Consider the following 15,273-nt stretch of genomic DNA (forward strand, 5'->3'; position numbering starts at 1 on the left):
AACTGATTTGTTGTTTTAACTGCTATTTAGTCTCTAATTCAGTCTTGATTCAGTGGAAGTAAAAATGTCAGTTTATCTGGAGTGTTTCAAACTTCACCATGGTCTGGGGGTCATAAGAAGAACTGTTGTCTTTCAGAACAAGTGTCTCTTATCCATAGAACTCCAGCTTAAAAAAAGACCTTCGGCGAACGTGTTTAAAAGCCTGAAGTGTGCTTCTCTGCTCTCTTTATCGGCACGTCGCTGCGTTTTATGGTCACCACTTGAAGATCAGAGAGACTGGGTGAAACCACGGCAGGAAGTTACTAGTCCTGAAGTCTACTCCAGAACAAGAACAACTAAATGTGGATGCACAGATAGAAAGTGGAATTCAGGAACTCCACAGTGAACATTTCAAATTCCAGCAAGGCCTATAAAACAAACAGATTAATTAAAGCTTAGAGGTCGTCAGACCCGTCCAAAAATCACATCCCTTCTTCTCGGTCGAATTGTTTTTGGAGTGTTTATTGCAGCAAAGTGTCAAATGAAACCGCATGACTTGACCTTTCCAGCAGTTCTAGCTACTTTCTGTGTGATGAAGCATAGCTGGAAAAAAACAGGTTTAATTTACATCAGAAGTTACCATCAATCCTTCCAGCCAGGTGCAGGTGTTTCCTCACTCATTACTCTGCTCTGAGTTACTCCTTACATACATGTGTTAGTATCTAGATATGTTTACAGAACTTTAGAATTGTTAGAACTTTTCCGCACTAAAGCGATCATGTTCTGAAAACTTCTGCAAAAGAAAAGAAAAATCTCTACAAATTTCTGCATGCATTTTCATGCCTGTGCTTCTCAGATGAATAACTCATTGCAGTTTCATAATGAAGGTCTACAGCTCCCCATAATGAACATCCCAACGACAAACAGCCATCCCATAATACTCGCTGTTATTGATTTCTCTGCCATACTTACCCATCATCATGGTTCTGATACTGATTTTAGACAATCTCCTCTATCTATGAAAAGACGTCTTTACTGCCAGAATTATACAGTGAGATACGTGTAAAAACTTTATTTTAAAATTAGATTTTCCCCTTGATATAAAGGTACATGTAAAATAATCTGCAGATCAAATTATGGAAGAACTGAACAGACTAGTCTGTTGTGCAGCATGTACAGCTAGTCCTCATAATGATCAAGATTACATTTTAAAAGTAGAAGTAATGAAATAACCCTGACAGCATCCTGGGGCTTATAAAGTTAAAACAGATTAAAATAAAACATTATGCAGAGAGGGAAAGATGCAGTCAGCTGTCATCTAGAGTCCTCTTTTATCTCTATGTCTCTAAAGTCTACTGAAAACATGGATGTGAAATGTAAACACTTGTTAAATAAAATATTCTTCATTAAATGCTCAACACTCAGAGTTCAGATAAAGAATCCTGAAGAACTTCATGAGGTGTGATTGACCATCAGAAGTAAACTATCTGCTAAGCATCACACATCTGGATTTAAATCCACTAACTTCATCTTTTTCCAGCTGAACCACACCTACAACAACACAAAAAGGACATCATCACTCACAGCAACAGGCTGAACAGGTTTTCAGTGACATTCAATAACTGCTCAATGATTTAATAATACACTTAAAGAATACCTATATGACAACATATTGCTGCTATGATGGGAATCAGATGTCTACAGTTGGTTAAACTGAGGCCCTGTTTACCCGACGACCTTTCACCTGAGAACACTAAAACATTTCCTTTGCCTTGTTGGGTTTACATGGCAACAAAAGTCTGCGTTTCCATGGGAACGCTGGAGGGACTGAAACTGCTGTAGTGTGTGTGTCAGGCCGGTAGTCTTAACTTTGTGCAATTGCAGTAATGCTGCAATAAATGCATATCTTGCAGAAGGAGATTCAGTCAATTCAGTCGACTCAGCAGCACAAGCCCAACATGATCGTCCACCACTGTTCCTGGTGTCGTCCGGTTCGTCATGGCAACGAGAAGAAAAGTGTAATTCACAAAGCAGAGAATGATGTCAGCGAAAACTGAGCAACTGAAAACTCTGGCTACTCGTTACCACTCTGGCTACTCGTTACCACGGCGATGGCGTTGTGTTTGAGAAAAAATCCACTCTAGAGGACATATTCAAAAGTTTCCATTTTAAGTCATCTAAAACACTGTTTCCATTTAAACAGGAGGCCACAAGTCAACAAAACCTTTGAGTTTCATCCTAAAGTGTTGTGTAACCAGGCTCAGAGATTCTCCTAAAAAGTCACAAATCCCAGCTTCTTTATCAGCTTTACTGCAAAAACAATCAATGGAGAAACACAACCAGATGTCAGCAGGTGAAGCTCTGAACTGACCGGCATAAGTCAGGGGAAGAATGAATTTTGATCCAGGAATTAAAAAAGGTATTGTGGATAAAATGTTTTCAACCTTACATAATAGGACTAGTAATTTCATCAACAATAATTATGGCAGAAACTCTTTGACAATCTGTTTTTTATGATGACAACAAAACTAAACTAGAAAAGCACTCAGAGCGCAGTCCTCCTCCAAGGCTGCTCAGTTGTTGTGTCATTTCTGACGGCTGAAATCTTTAACTAATCCATGGATCCACACTATAAGCTGCATCACTGCCAAAATCTGATCACCTGGTCCTTGAGTCATTTCTGACCTTCCATGGAAATTTCATCCAAATCTGTTCGTTTTTGAGTAATGTGGCTGACAGACGGACGGACGGACGGACGGACGGACGGACGGACGGACGGACGGACAGACAGACAGACCAATGCCATGCTCCTTGGAAGAGTAATGGTGGAACATCTTGTTTAGTAGTCTGTAGCATCTGAGGAAGTGCAGCTCCTAATTATTAAAAGTCTAAAGGAGCTCTAAAATAGGTTTTTGTGGTGGTTCTGTTCCTCTGTGGGGCTGCCATGGTTCAGGTCACTTAAAGTAAAGAGTCGCTGTGAATCAGTGCAGATGTTCTGCTGATCACGTTTGTCCAGTGATGAAACATTTGTATCCTGATGGGATCTTCGTTGTGGGAATGCCTCCATCTATAAGTCACCAGATCTCAGTCCAACTCAAAATCTGAAGGAGCTTTTAACTGAAAAGAACTCTTCACCACCATCTCAAAACCCCAAATGAGGGAATTTCTTTTGGAGGAACGGTAGAATCCATGCTGAGGGTCTACATCTTACTGAGACACTTTATGTTGGTTTTTCCTTTAAATTTAAGTTCAGAAAGGTCCATTTTTGAACATTTTAAAATCAATACTAGCTCATCAGTCAAAATAGCGCTGCTGATGTTTCACCATTTTATTCACAATTGCTAAATTTAGTTTAATAATTGTTTGTTTGTTGTTTGCTATCTGGTGAGAAGTTATTAATAGAATTAAAACACAGTTTTTGCTATAAGTGGAGGGTTTCCCTGACAAAGTGGGAAATTACATTTTTATTTACCAGCAAAATATATCAAACTTTACAACAAAGACCTCGATGAAGGCCAACGTCTGTCACTCTGTTTGCTGAGGAGGTTTTCTTCTCTCACTGAAAACACAGAACAGATGATGCATTTACGAAGCGTTTCTGTCTGCATGGAGGCGCTTCAGGTCCCGACTGCCACCACTTAGTCCGACCGTCAGGAGGAATATCAGTGTGGCCTCAGATGGTTTAAGCCTAAAAGCCAACAAAGGCAGAGCAGCTTCAGTCATCATAGCTGGGTCAAGGAATATGTGCAGTATGTGCTGATTTTAAGCTCCTTGCAGGGCTAGATGGAGGAGTTTATATACTGCATCACATCAGCACAATTTCAGCTGGTTTCACGAGTCGTCAGTCCCAGAAAAGGAGAGGATGGGTTTCTAATGCTCCCGTTCTGATCACACACTCTGAAATAGTGGAACGCCAGCACTTCCCCCGGCTGCAGCTAAAATGAAAGTTGGTGGTAAAACTGCAAGTTTGTTGCACATTTGATTATTCAGTTGTTAAATAACACTTTGGAATTAATATTTCATTTACGAACTGCTTCCTCAGAGGTCATGGAGTCGATGCCGTGGGTCGCCCGGCCGTACACAGCGTACCCTGACAGAATCACATTAGTGTGGGTGGAAAGCACTGACTCCCATTACATTTTTCATGGAAACAGCGAAATAACTTTAATTTGGCATGGAAATAGAAGGTTGGCAAGTCAAAAGTCCACTTTGGTCGTACTCTAAATGATTTGCCCATGTGCACTCATGTTGTAATCTGAAAACTTGCTTCCTAAATGTACATATTTCCTTCTAACGCTAAATAAACAACAACCTCAGCTAAACCTGGGAGGAAACAACCTTTAATTATAACAGGCTTATTGTTTCAGTTGCTGATAAACTCTGATTGGTCCATGGAAATTTGTTAATTTTTGTTAAATGATCTTATTTTATGTGGGATGTTAAGAAGCTAAGAAAGACCTGAGACAGTTTTCGGGGCTTTAAATCCATTCTGAGCAGGTACCAGATAAAGAGAAACAGCAGCAGCCATTTCTCCTCACATGTTTTAAACAATAGTAGTTGTGACAGCACCAACCCTCTCAGGGAGGATGTTTGGGTGGATGGATGGGCCAACAAAGCCTTCCATTTAGACAAGAAAGATTGTTTCTTGCTGCTTGCTTCTTGCCAACGGTTTCCAAACTCTTGTAAATCTGACAGATTTCTGCTATAATGTTTTATCATCGCTTGGTGGAGAGAATATTAGCTGGACAACTGTAAAGGAGCATTTTAATCCGTTATTCGTGTTCCTTTTATCGGTGATTCATGACTTCAGTCTATTTTTTTACTCTCTACCTCAGCCCCAAACAACTATTTAAAAAAAAAAAATTGCTTCATTTCAGAAAAGGAAAGTGTGAATAACAAATATTATTACACTTATTAGTACACAGAAAAACGCCTGGAGAAGCTGTGCAACACTAATAAATAGCATTTAAAGTGAATTCTACTTTGTTTTCATTTGAATAAATGCAGGCTCTTCCACTGTGTAACTGCTACCGTGACTTCCCTGACGTAAAACACCAACGTTAGCGAGCAGCAGGCTGCTGGAACATAAAGCAGTTAATGCTAGCTGCTCTGGAACAAGGTTGTCCTGCTGCCAACCTTATTTCAAACCATGTTTACAACCTGTAAACAGCATGGCGGTCTGCTCGAGGTCACATTTTATGAAACTTATCCATTTCCATATCACCAAAGTGAAACAACTGCCTGTCTCTGTTCTTGTTTTATCCAGACCAGATAAAACACATTTAGAACAAAAAGATGGATTTTCAAACTGGGAACATGTTGTTAGAAAGACGTAGGAGTTCCAGCAAACAGAGACTTTAATTTGCTTGATAGATACTAGACATTACTTAAAAGTTAGGAAATCTCCCCCTGTGCTGCTTGATTTGACCGTTTGTCTTTTGTGAGTCCTTCGGCTTTGTAGAAGTGCTGTTCTGAATCACTGGAGTAGCCCTCAAGCAGGACTTTCCCTGTCTTCATCCACCAGGAGAGCACCTGTTTACTGGCCTGTTGTTCCTCCTATTAGGCACATTAAATGTCATGCAGTGAAAATTGAGTGGCATTTGAAAAGCCTCAATAAACCAGATTCATTTGTGAACAGTGTTGCAGTGATTGTGATCCCGCTCTGACAGCCTGAACTGCACTTCCTTGTTGCAGGTGTTTTTATTCACTGGGTTTATGTCCCAGTTACTCTGTGTTTACATCCATTATCATGCTCAGAAGTTAAAGCGGGTGTTAACTAAGTCTACGTTCGGTCCTCAACCTGTGGGCCCTCAGGCTAGAGCAGCTGGAAACCCAAAAATAACATGTGAATATAGTTTAGACAAGCTCTACTGCCAACACATGCCCAGCTGCAGTACGTGTTTCAGGTTGAGGTTATGATTGGAAGTGTGAGGGAAGCAGTGGCATGCCATACCAATTAAGTCCCATTAGTTTTTGTCAGGTGGTAGCATGTTGATTAGAGGACCTGACTGAGGCCTCCTGAAGGGATTTGTGCCAAACAACAAAGCCAATGTGACACCTCGGCTGGAAGGCTGCATGATTAGAGGCTGTGAGAAAGCCGTCTTTCTAGTATTCATGAAGGTCCCTCCACAGGAAAGAGGTTTTAATTGCTTCTGGAAGTTCATTATAGTGTGATTGCTGTGCTGTGAAATTGTTGTGAGCTTGATAATAGCAAAATGAAATTTGGAACTTCAATTGTTTGCCGTTGTGTGTGCCGAGGAAAAGTACAAGGGGAAGTTCAGCTGGTGGTATTCGCCAGCTCACTTCATATTCCACATCAACATCCAGCATCCAGCAGGAGGGAAGCTAATCATTGGATTTGACAGATAAGAGTGAGACTGTACCAGGAGCCAGCGCTGCCTCAAGGCTACAGCATGGAGCTGCCCTGCTAACAAAAGGCCAGAGGTAAATCTGAAATTCTGCTACAAGAATTAGTGAGTGAGACCATGGAACCTTTAGAAAGAACAAATTAAACACCTTTTACTTACAACTTAAAATTCACCAAACAGCACTGGTAGAATGAACAAAAACAAAAAAAAAAAACATCCATGCTTCATACCTTAGTGATAGAGAAGAGCTATGAATTCACCTGTACATCAGATTCATTGATCTGAAGGCTGCCTTTGACACCGTCTGCCATACCTCACTGTGGCGCATCCTACAGGCCCTCGGAGCACCACCTAAGATCGTTGCCCTGTTTAAGCTGCTTTGCATCAATGCACAGAGCTGTGTCTGTGTTAACGGCAGAGACTGGTTTCCCATCTCCAGCGGCGTTCGGCAGGGCTACGTGGCTGCTCCTGACCTTTTCAACTGCATCATTGGGTTTGTGAGCGGGTCCCCGGAGTGTCCCTCGGCAGCTACCATCTGACCGACCTGGAGTACGCTGACGACACCGTCCTGCTCAGTACATCCTACAGCCAGCTGAGAGATGCTCTGGGCATACAGTATACAGTGAAGAGGCAGAGAGGTTTGGCCTCCAAGTGAGCTGGACAAAAACCAAGTTCATGCATGTCGGTGTTGGACCGGATCCATCTCCTCTGCGGCTTGGTAATGACATCGTAGAGCCTGTCAAGAACTTTGTGTATCTAGGGTCCATAGTAATAAACAACGGGGACCTACAACCAGAGATGACTCGCAGAAGAGCCCTGGCTTGTCAGCTCTGCAGTCTCTCTGGAAACCACTCTGGCGGCACCAGACTGTCTCATGCCAAACGAAGCTCCGTATTTACAACTCAGCAGTACTCTCCATCCTGCTTTACGGGTCGGAAACATGGCCCTTAAATGAAACTCTGGCTGCAAGAATAGATGGCTTTGATAGCAGAGTTCTCAGAACCATCGAAAACATCAGGTGGAACCAGCAGGTTTCAAACCACAGTGGTTAGAGCTCACACCCGCCAGCCCAGAGCATCTTGCTTGGCCAAACAATGCCGCACCTGCTGGTTCAGTCATGTCCTCCGCCTTCCTCCTGACCATCCGACGAGAGCCATTCTCCAGTTTGACCCGACGGCCGCAGGCTGGAGACGACCACGAGGCAAGCCCCGCACCCGGTGGCTCGACGTCGTTGCGGGCGACCTCCAGCAACACGGAGCTGCTGTGGAGGATGCAGAGCTGCTGGCACAAGATGGCCGGCAGTGGAAGAAACTGGTTCATCTGGTCGACTCGACGCATATGGAGAGGATGCCCCGCCCTTTGCTGGAGCCCTAGTAGTAGTATGCTTCATACACTTCCTCCTGAGTCTGCAGCTTTCTAGGCTAGCAGTGCTAACAGCTAATGGACAAACCCCTGTACTGGGCCTTCACTTACACTGTCTGTGAACAGGACCTATCCATCAGAAATGATCCAAGGAACAACTGATTAAATTGTGTGGGTGATTCTGAGTCCCATCAATTCCCGCTGCCCACTCCATATTTAGGTCATATGATCTGGTATCTGTACATAACGTGCACATGCAGAACACACACCTGTGCTCAGCACAAGGTCATGATGTTTGTGGGTACATCTATAATAAATGGACACATTCTGTTTTCTGATCATCAGTGACTAATAAACAAATGCTGTGTTTCTGACTTATGTGGGAATGGACAGCCTTGGAGGAGGACTGAACTCTATGAAGGGTTTTCTAGCTTTCAGTGAAATAGCCCTGAGTGCAGAATGTTCTACAAAAACAATTCCCTCTTCGTATCCTATTGGGACACTGTAGCTGAATCTGTTTTGCTCTGTGATTGGTTTAAAGAAATATGAACAAACCAGGGTTTTTTTTAATCTCCTATAGGCAGAATGATAAAATGTGCTGCAGAATGGTCTCCCATTGTGAGACACTCATTTTCTAGGCCACCTTACAAACAGAAGTCTGACATTCATGCTATTTCAACTGTATTTTCAAACTGCTGAAGGAAATAGTGACATAAAGGTGTTCACTGTGGTCACCGCTAGCTGTTGATTTGGTTAGCGTGCTCACAGAGTTTGCTTCTGTGCTGGACTGGAAACTAACTGCTGACTACTGGACTTCCTGGGACTAATGCTGAGGAATGCGGTGAGAGTGAAGGCTGCTGTGGGCTGCAAACGTAGAAAACACTGAAATGTCCTGCAGAGCTGCTCGTTCTATTTATTACAGTGAGCAGCAGATTCACAAAACATGGCTTTTCCATTGTCACTGGAGAAAATGTCGATTTGGAGCAGCTTTAAGACACGCTGTGTTGTTATCTACTGAATTATATTTGAGCTAGTTTAGATAATCCATGCACAACCCAGACCGTGTCTATTTTACATCACCAGTTTAAGAGACAAATCAGTCTGTCTGGTTCCTACATGGTTTCAACAATAGCAACATAGCACATGCACACAATCATCTCATTCTATCCAATAATAACAAGCCCAGTAATGCAATGCAATGACTCTGGGCTGTTTACACGAGGACACTTCTATTAATATTCCTGTTTCCATGCTACAGCGTTCAACCCCAAACCTGATCTTTCTGTTCAGATGCTACGTGATACCTGGTGGCCATCTTTGTGCAAAACCCCATAATTAAACTGTGCTTTGAGTCCTTCTGTTTCACCAAAGAGGGGGAAACCCACCTGTTTAAAAATTACTTTGATGGGGGAGAAGGAAAAGTCAGGATGGTTGTTTGTGTGAATTCAAAGGTTGACGATACGAGGAAACCTTGCTGGTGATGCGGTTTGCAGAGATGACCCAGGGGTGAAGTGCTTCGGCCAGTGGATAGGCCCATCTGTGGCTTCACTCCAGGCCGTCGTCACAGAACCAGGCATTCAAAGAGCTGTGGATACACACGAGCCTGTAAATGGACTTTAACTCTACAAAATACTCGAGAAGAGTGTGGTCTCAAATGTGGTATAGCAGCCTTAGTGTTAAATAATGAATGATAAACCGTTCTAAGGAGCTGTGCTGAGCTTCCATGGCTCATAGTGTAATATTTAACATTATTGGTTACACCTGTGCTTTCCCTGACATGAAGCTATGTCATGAAAATGTTTTTTATTGATGAATGAGCTTATTGTCATTATTATTGGATTATTAGAACACATTTAAATACAGCCAAGAATGCTACAAAACAACCACTTGTCCTTCACTGAAAATAAAGCCGTAAATATGTGAACACAGCGACAGACTCCGCTTTAGGTTTGAATATGAATAGCTTAGCCATTACCATGCTTCAGCTCTCAGGACAAATTGAAGAAAATCCTGTTCAGGAAGCTCCATGGTGAGACAGAGTCTAGCCTGAGGGAGGGACTGGGCTGAATTAAAAGACCACAGGCATGGCTGTCGGTAAAACTAACACCTGTACCAAACGCTGAGCAGCCACAGCAACACCTGGCTTCATCTCACCTCAGGCTAGATGCTGCTTTGTAGTCAGACGGCTCCCCAGGATGAGTGGCAGGTGCTGGGGCATAAACCTGACCAACGGCGGGGGGTAGGAGGGCAAAACTAACATCATGAAGAAGCATATTGTGGCTTTAGAGCCATGGAATAGGAGGATGATTGCATTTTGTTGGTTAAAGTAACATAAGGGTGCCTGACTAACACAGAAATGACTGAGTGATTACAGTTCTTAGCGTCTCAAGAGCAGTAAATTTAGGATTTAGTTTTTAATTAAAACATGTAATCTCAGTTTTGTTACAGCAGGGATTGGTTGCTAGGACACCTGTGGACATGATGAGTGTTTGAATGATCACCTACAGTATCGTCTCTCCAGTTTAGCAGCTGCTCTCTGGATGTGATGTGTTAATGTAAACTCACAGTAAAGCTGCTGGTTTGTTCAAGGGATTCAGGGTCACAAAGCATCATTTGAAGCGTAAACTAACATCTCGTAAGTCATCGAATGTCTGTTCTTGCTGAGGTGCTGCATAGACAGATGAACTGAAGTATCCTGTGTCATCACCACTGGGCTCATGTTGCACAAAGTCCAGCTCTGACCACAGCCAGCCACAGCCAGCGGTCACTACAGGAAGCAGAACACCACTGTAGAGCCACATCTGGAGTTACTATTTGTTCTATACCTTCATCTGCCATGCACTGTCTTGATTCTTTTACAAATAAAATGACAGAAATCAGAGTTATTGTCTTCAAAACTCGTGTTTTTTCTGAACAGTTTCTATTACAACCACCAACATGTGAACACCAACCACACAGCTTTACAGCTTCATAGGGGTCCGCATGAGGCGTGATTTCAGTCACAAACGGCTTCAGAGGTTCCGCATTATACTCCTATTTGTGGAATATTTATACTCGGCATGTCAGTATTTTTGTATTCCTCATACAGTCGCTTACATATAATTCACTTTATTTTTTAATATTAAAAATAATGACGATAAACAAATCTAATAAATAATGAAATAAAACTCATTTCCCATTCCAGATGTATAGTTATTCTATGTGCTTACTGTAGCTTGTCATTGTTAAAATGTTAAATGTAGTGCTGTTTATTTCTCTGCTGTAGCGTCCTTCTACCACCAGGGGTTCCTCAGTGACAACCTGAAGGTTCTACTTACAGGAACTTTACCTGAAGGAAGTGATTAAAAACAATATTAGTGAAAAGATCCTTATATTGTGCTTTCACAGTGAGGATCAGTTATTATAAAACCACTCTGAGCAACAAAATGTTCAGATTTACTCAGTGAAAATTTCCAAATGAGGTTGCATTTGAAGAATGGTGCTGTTAAGTTGCGAGTTCAGATGGTTGATGGTGGTTGTGACTAGTTGTGGAGTGACCGTGGTTTAGACGTAGCTGTCCTTTCATTGGTGCAGACATGTCCAATCCCAGAGAGGCGCACTCTGAAACACACTTCCTCCCTGTCCTGATTCCTGCAGTGCTGCTGGTCCTAGCGTGACGTCTACCCCGTCATGTCTGACGTGTGTGTGTGTGGTTAACTAGAACTACCTAACTAACTTTGTGCTTCTCTCGCTGACTATCACTCCGTACTGTTGATTACTTATCTGTGTCTGTGTGGGTGGAAGCTGCTTGTTCTTGTTCTATAGCCCTTCAGAACCTGGTGCTGGTGCTTCTCACCATCTGTTCTGCTGTAAAGTCAAGACAACTCTGTTATTAGCACAATAGCAATGTATGTGGGTCAATATATATACGAGGGAGTTTTGAAGTTAATGGGATATATCTGCATACATTTTTATTAAAAGTAAAAGAAGCTCATGTTTTTATGTTCATTATGACCATATGGTTACACATTGTATAATGATTTATTAAGGAAACAATCACTAATTAATAAAAAAATTACTGGATATCACTAAAATGTCAACTAAATAACGTCTGAATTTAATACCAACCACCTTCTAATGAGCTAAACAATAATAAAATGAGCTGATTCACAAATAGTTTGGATTGTGTTCTTTTTATTAAGTTTAGATAATCATGACTGATGTTTCTTTTATGGCAATATATCAGATTTTATATGGAAAATAACAAATTAAATCCCTTTCCACTAAGTTCCCCGTTCCAAAAACTCCTCTCCAGGAGGTGTGTTAATTCCAGATCACATGACCTGCTCCACATGATGTCATTTCCTCCTGAAGAAAAGACTGGAAGACTCCAAGGCTTTCTGAGTTGTTTAATATAAAGTAGTCAACAGGTTTACTACAATACCTTTAGAAATAACTTTACTTTTTACTCAGTTGTATATGAAATATTTAGAAGAATCTTTCTCTAAAATGCCATGTGGTGTTTGGTTATAGGCGGCCATGTTGGTTTTAGGCCTGAAATTAGCAAAAATGTCAACTGTGATACAAAAAGTCCCACAGTTATATATTGACCCATATGCGTATCTGTCCCTGAGCTGAATAAACTGCACAAGCTAGCATCACATCTAATAAAATGATGAAGCACATCTAGGAAAATGGAGTGTGTATAATCCAGCGTTCCACGGACTAATGTGTGTAACATTACTTTCTAGATCCTAAACACCAACGAGTTAATGCTATTCATTTCCTCCTCCGTCACTTATGCTCAGTGCAGATCACTTTGAAAGGGAAAATTGATGCATATTTCATATTCATTAACTCAAATTAGGCTCGGCTTGTTCATCAGCATCCTCCCGTCAGTGAGCGCCTGCTGCCATCAGTGCTCTTTGCTGACTGACAGCCCATCCTCCCCTCCCTCCCTCCCTCACCCACCTTCCTTCATTATCCAAGCCACTTCTCTGTATCCCATTTAGAGGAGTTTTGAAGCCATTTTACCTCGGCTTACTGTGTCTCTGTGCACCGATTGGTTACCTTTCACTACAATCACCGTTCTTAACTGCCTGTGGTGTCGCCAGGACCAACTGAAATCTCTTTGCTATCTGCCGGCCCAAGTGGATTAGCAATTAGAGGAGCCTGAGGATGTCCTCACCGTAGCCCCTGGCATAGACCTGCCTTATATCAGCAGTAAACGCAAAAGCACAGATAAGGGCGGTCTTAACGGGAAGGCTTTGTCCTGGCTCAGTAATAGACAGCAACATTGTGTATTGGATTAGTTGGGCTAATCAGAGGAGGAGATCAGTGAAGAATTGGAATGTTATTGATTAGGACATGGGCCCTCAATGCCACCAGGAGCGCCTGATAGCATCTCTTATTTACCAACGAGCCTGATGAATCACTGGGTCCTGATAAAGCTGACAATGCCCTTGAGTTCCCAGCAGCAGACGCTAAAGGAGGGTTGTGTACATCTGCAGTGTGTGCTGGATAACCCCAGAGAACAAGCAATCCTGCAAAGTGTGTACATGGATATTGATTGCATTTTTTATGGATTATTCTAGTCCCATCTATAAAAAACCATTGTCAGCAGCTGTTTGCAGATTAATTTTAGCAAGTTCATTTGAATGTCACTTTGAAGCCTGAATGTTGTCAAAAATTAGAGGACTTTTCCAGCTTGTAAACTCTGCTTGTGTGATTGTAAACTTCAGGTTTTCAGTGTGGATCTCTCCCCTCCTAGACAGCGTCACCATTCTGGACCAACATTCAGCTTCTCCTCAAACTGCAGAAAGCTTGTCCTCTGACCACCAATATACAGTATTTATCTGCTCAAAGAACAGTTTGTGAGTTTGGGCCAGAAGACTGAAGGTGAAAAGCTGCCACCCCGTCACTAAAAGTCAGTGTAGATGAGGGAATCACGCGGTCTCTGGAAAGCACTCATCAGGACCACAGATGGACGACATGCTGTATGCAAGTGTTGAAGGAAGAAGACTTATCCTTTAAAAATGCTCTCTACAGTTTTGGCACATTATACTGAATTTTAACACCACAATTGGATGAAACACAAGGTTTCGTTTGACTCTTTCCCAGTGAGAGCTACATATATTACAGCAGCCTAACAATGCAGAGAGATGACTTAGATCAGATATGCAAATGACAGAAACAATAATAACCATTTCCTTTATTCTCTGGGGCACACTGAAATACTCAATATAGCTCTCTGCAATTATGAGCATATCCTGATGAAGTCTTGAGTAAACGCCTTTTTGTTATTAAAAAGGTTTCATGCACTTATTTTCGTGCTGAGATGTGCTGCATTACAAAAGCTGACTGGCAATGGTGAAATTAGACTCTGCTTTTTAATCTACAAAGGCTTTATGTAGAATTGAAATGAGAAGTTTTATAATTGTAAGGACCTTAGAAATTATGATGGAAAAGCATTGTCCATTAATCAAAGTCTTCATTTCAGAACATGGCTCTTAGACAAAACATGTTACTCCAAAAAACTGCGTCAACAGCCCACATCCAGGAGCCCAAACGCTTCATATTTACTAAGGATCTATTATAGTGGAATTGTGGAATTTTCGGACCTGTGCTGGTGTTGACATCTCAACTACAGTGTTGGTGTCCAGCAGCTGGAATGTTTCTGTCCTGGTTACATGGACAACTGACACACCTGGAGTCATTTTAAATCAAGGAGAGAGCATATGAAAGCAAAGAACAAAACTGTAATAGGCATAAGCATGTTAGATTAAAGGATAAAGCGGTGTATAGAGGATGGATGGATGGATGGATGTTAAACAGTGAAACTATACGAGTGTAACCAGGAATGATGTAGGAATAACCCAACTGACCTCACACATCAGCTTCAGGAGACGACTTTCTGTGCTTTTTTGTGTCCATGAGGTGACACAAAGTTGGAGGGTTTACAACCATGGATTCAGTAAATATACCAGCTTCACAGTGCACCTCCTTTGTTCAGCATGTTTCTATTCTATCCAGTATTTGAGGCATTACACTCAAAACTCCAAAAATCTACCAAATAGTGGTTCTAAGGGTCACAAGATCCCCATTAAGAAATATCTCCTGAAAACTGTTTGTACCAGATGTTGTGTTCAATCAGTATAAGTGAGTAGAGTTCAGTGATAAGTAAACACCTGCTGAAGGCTCTCAGAGGATTACCATGAGGATGGATTCTCTCAGGGTGGTCTCCATCTTTAATTTTGTGGCAGCAGTTGTTGAGATAATTTGGAAAAAAAAAAAAAAGAAAGAAAAAAACCCAAACATCTAACAATGAAAATCTCCAGGTGGCACTAGATCAAAGATGGAAAAATTAACTCTTGGGACAATAAATGTCTGTCTATAATTTCATGGGAATCCCTTTAAGGCTTGTGAAATATTTCAATTTGGACCAAAGTGGTGGATCAACCGACTGATCCACCAACAAACCAACACTACCAGAGTTAACTAGGAATGTGGTGAAGACCATCCTGAGATGAGACGTGACCAAGACTGGAGTGAAGTGAAACTGAGAGCAGACCAGATGTTTGGAGTG

The 15,273-nt window shown here is 41.8% G+C and overlaps 1 protein-coding gene across 2 annotated transcripts in view; it reads left to right on the forward strand.

The window, feature by feature from the left end:
• Window positions 1–15,273, forward strand: part of unc5db (unc-5 netrin receptor Db) — a 292,888-nt gene that overhangs the window by 114,354 nt on the left and 163,261 nt on the right. The window lies entirely within an intron of this gene.

This window comes from Acanthochromis polyacanthus, chromosome 7, assembly GCF_021347895.1.
Source record: "Acanthochromis polyacanthus isolate Apoly-LR-REF ecotype Palm Island chromosome 7, KAUST_Apoly_ChrSc, whole genome shotgun sequence".
Taxonomy (NCBI): Eukaryota; Metazoa; Chordata; class Actinopteri; family Pomacentridae; genus Acanthochromis; species Acanthochromis polyacanthus.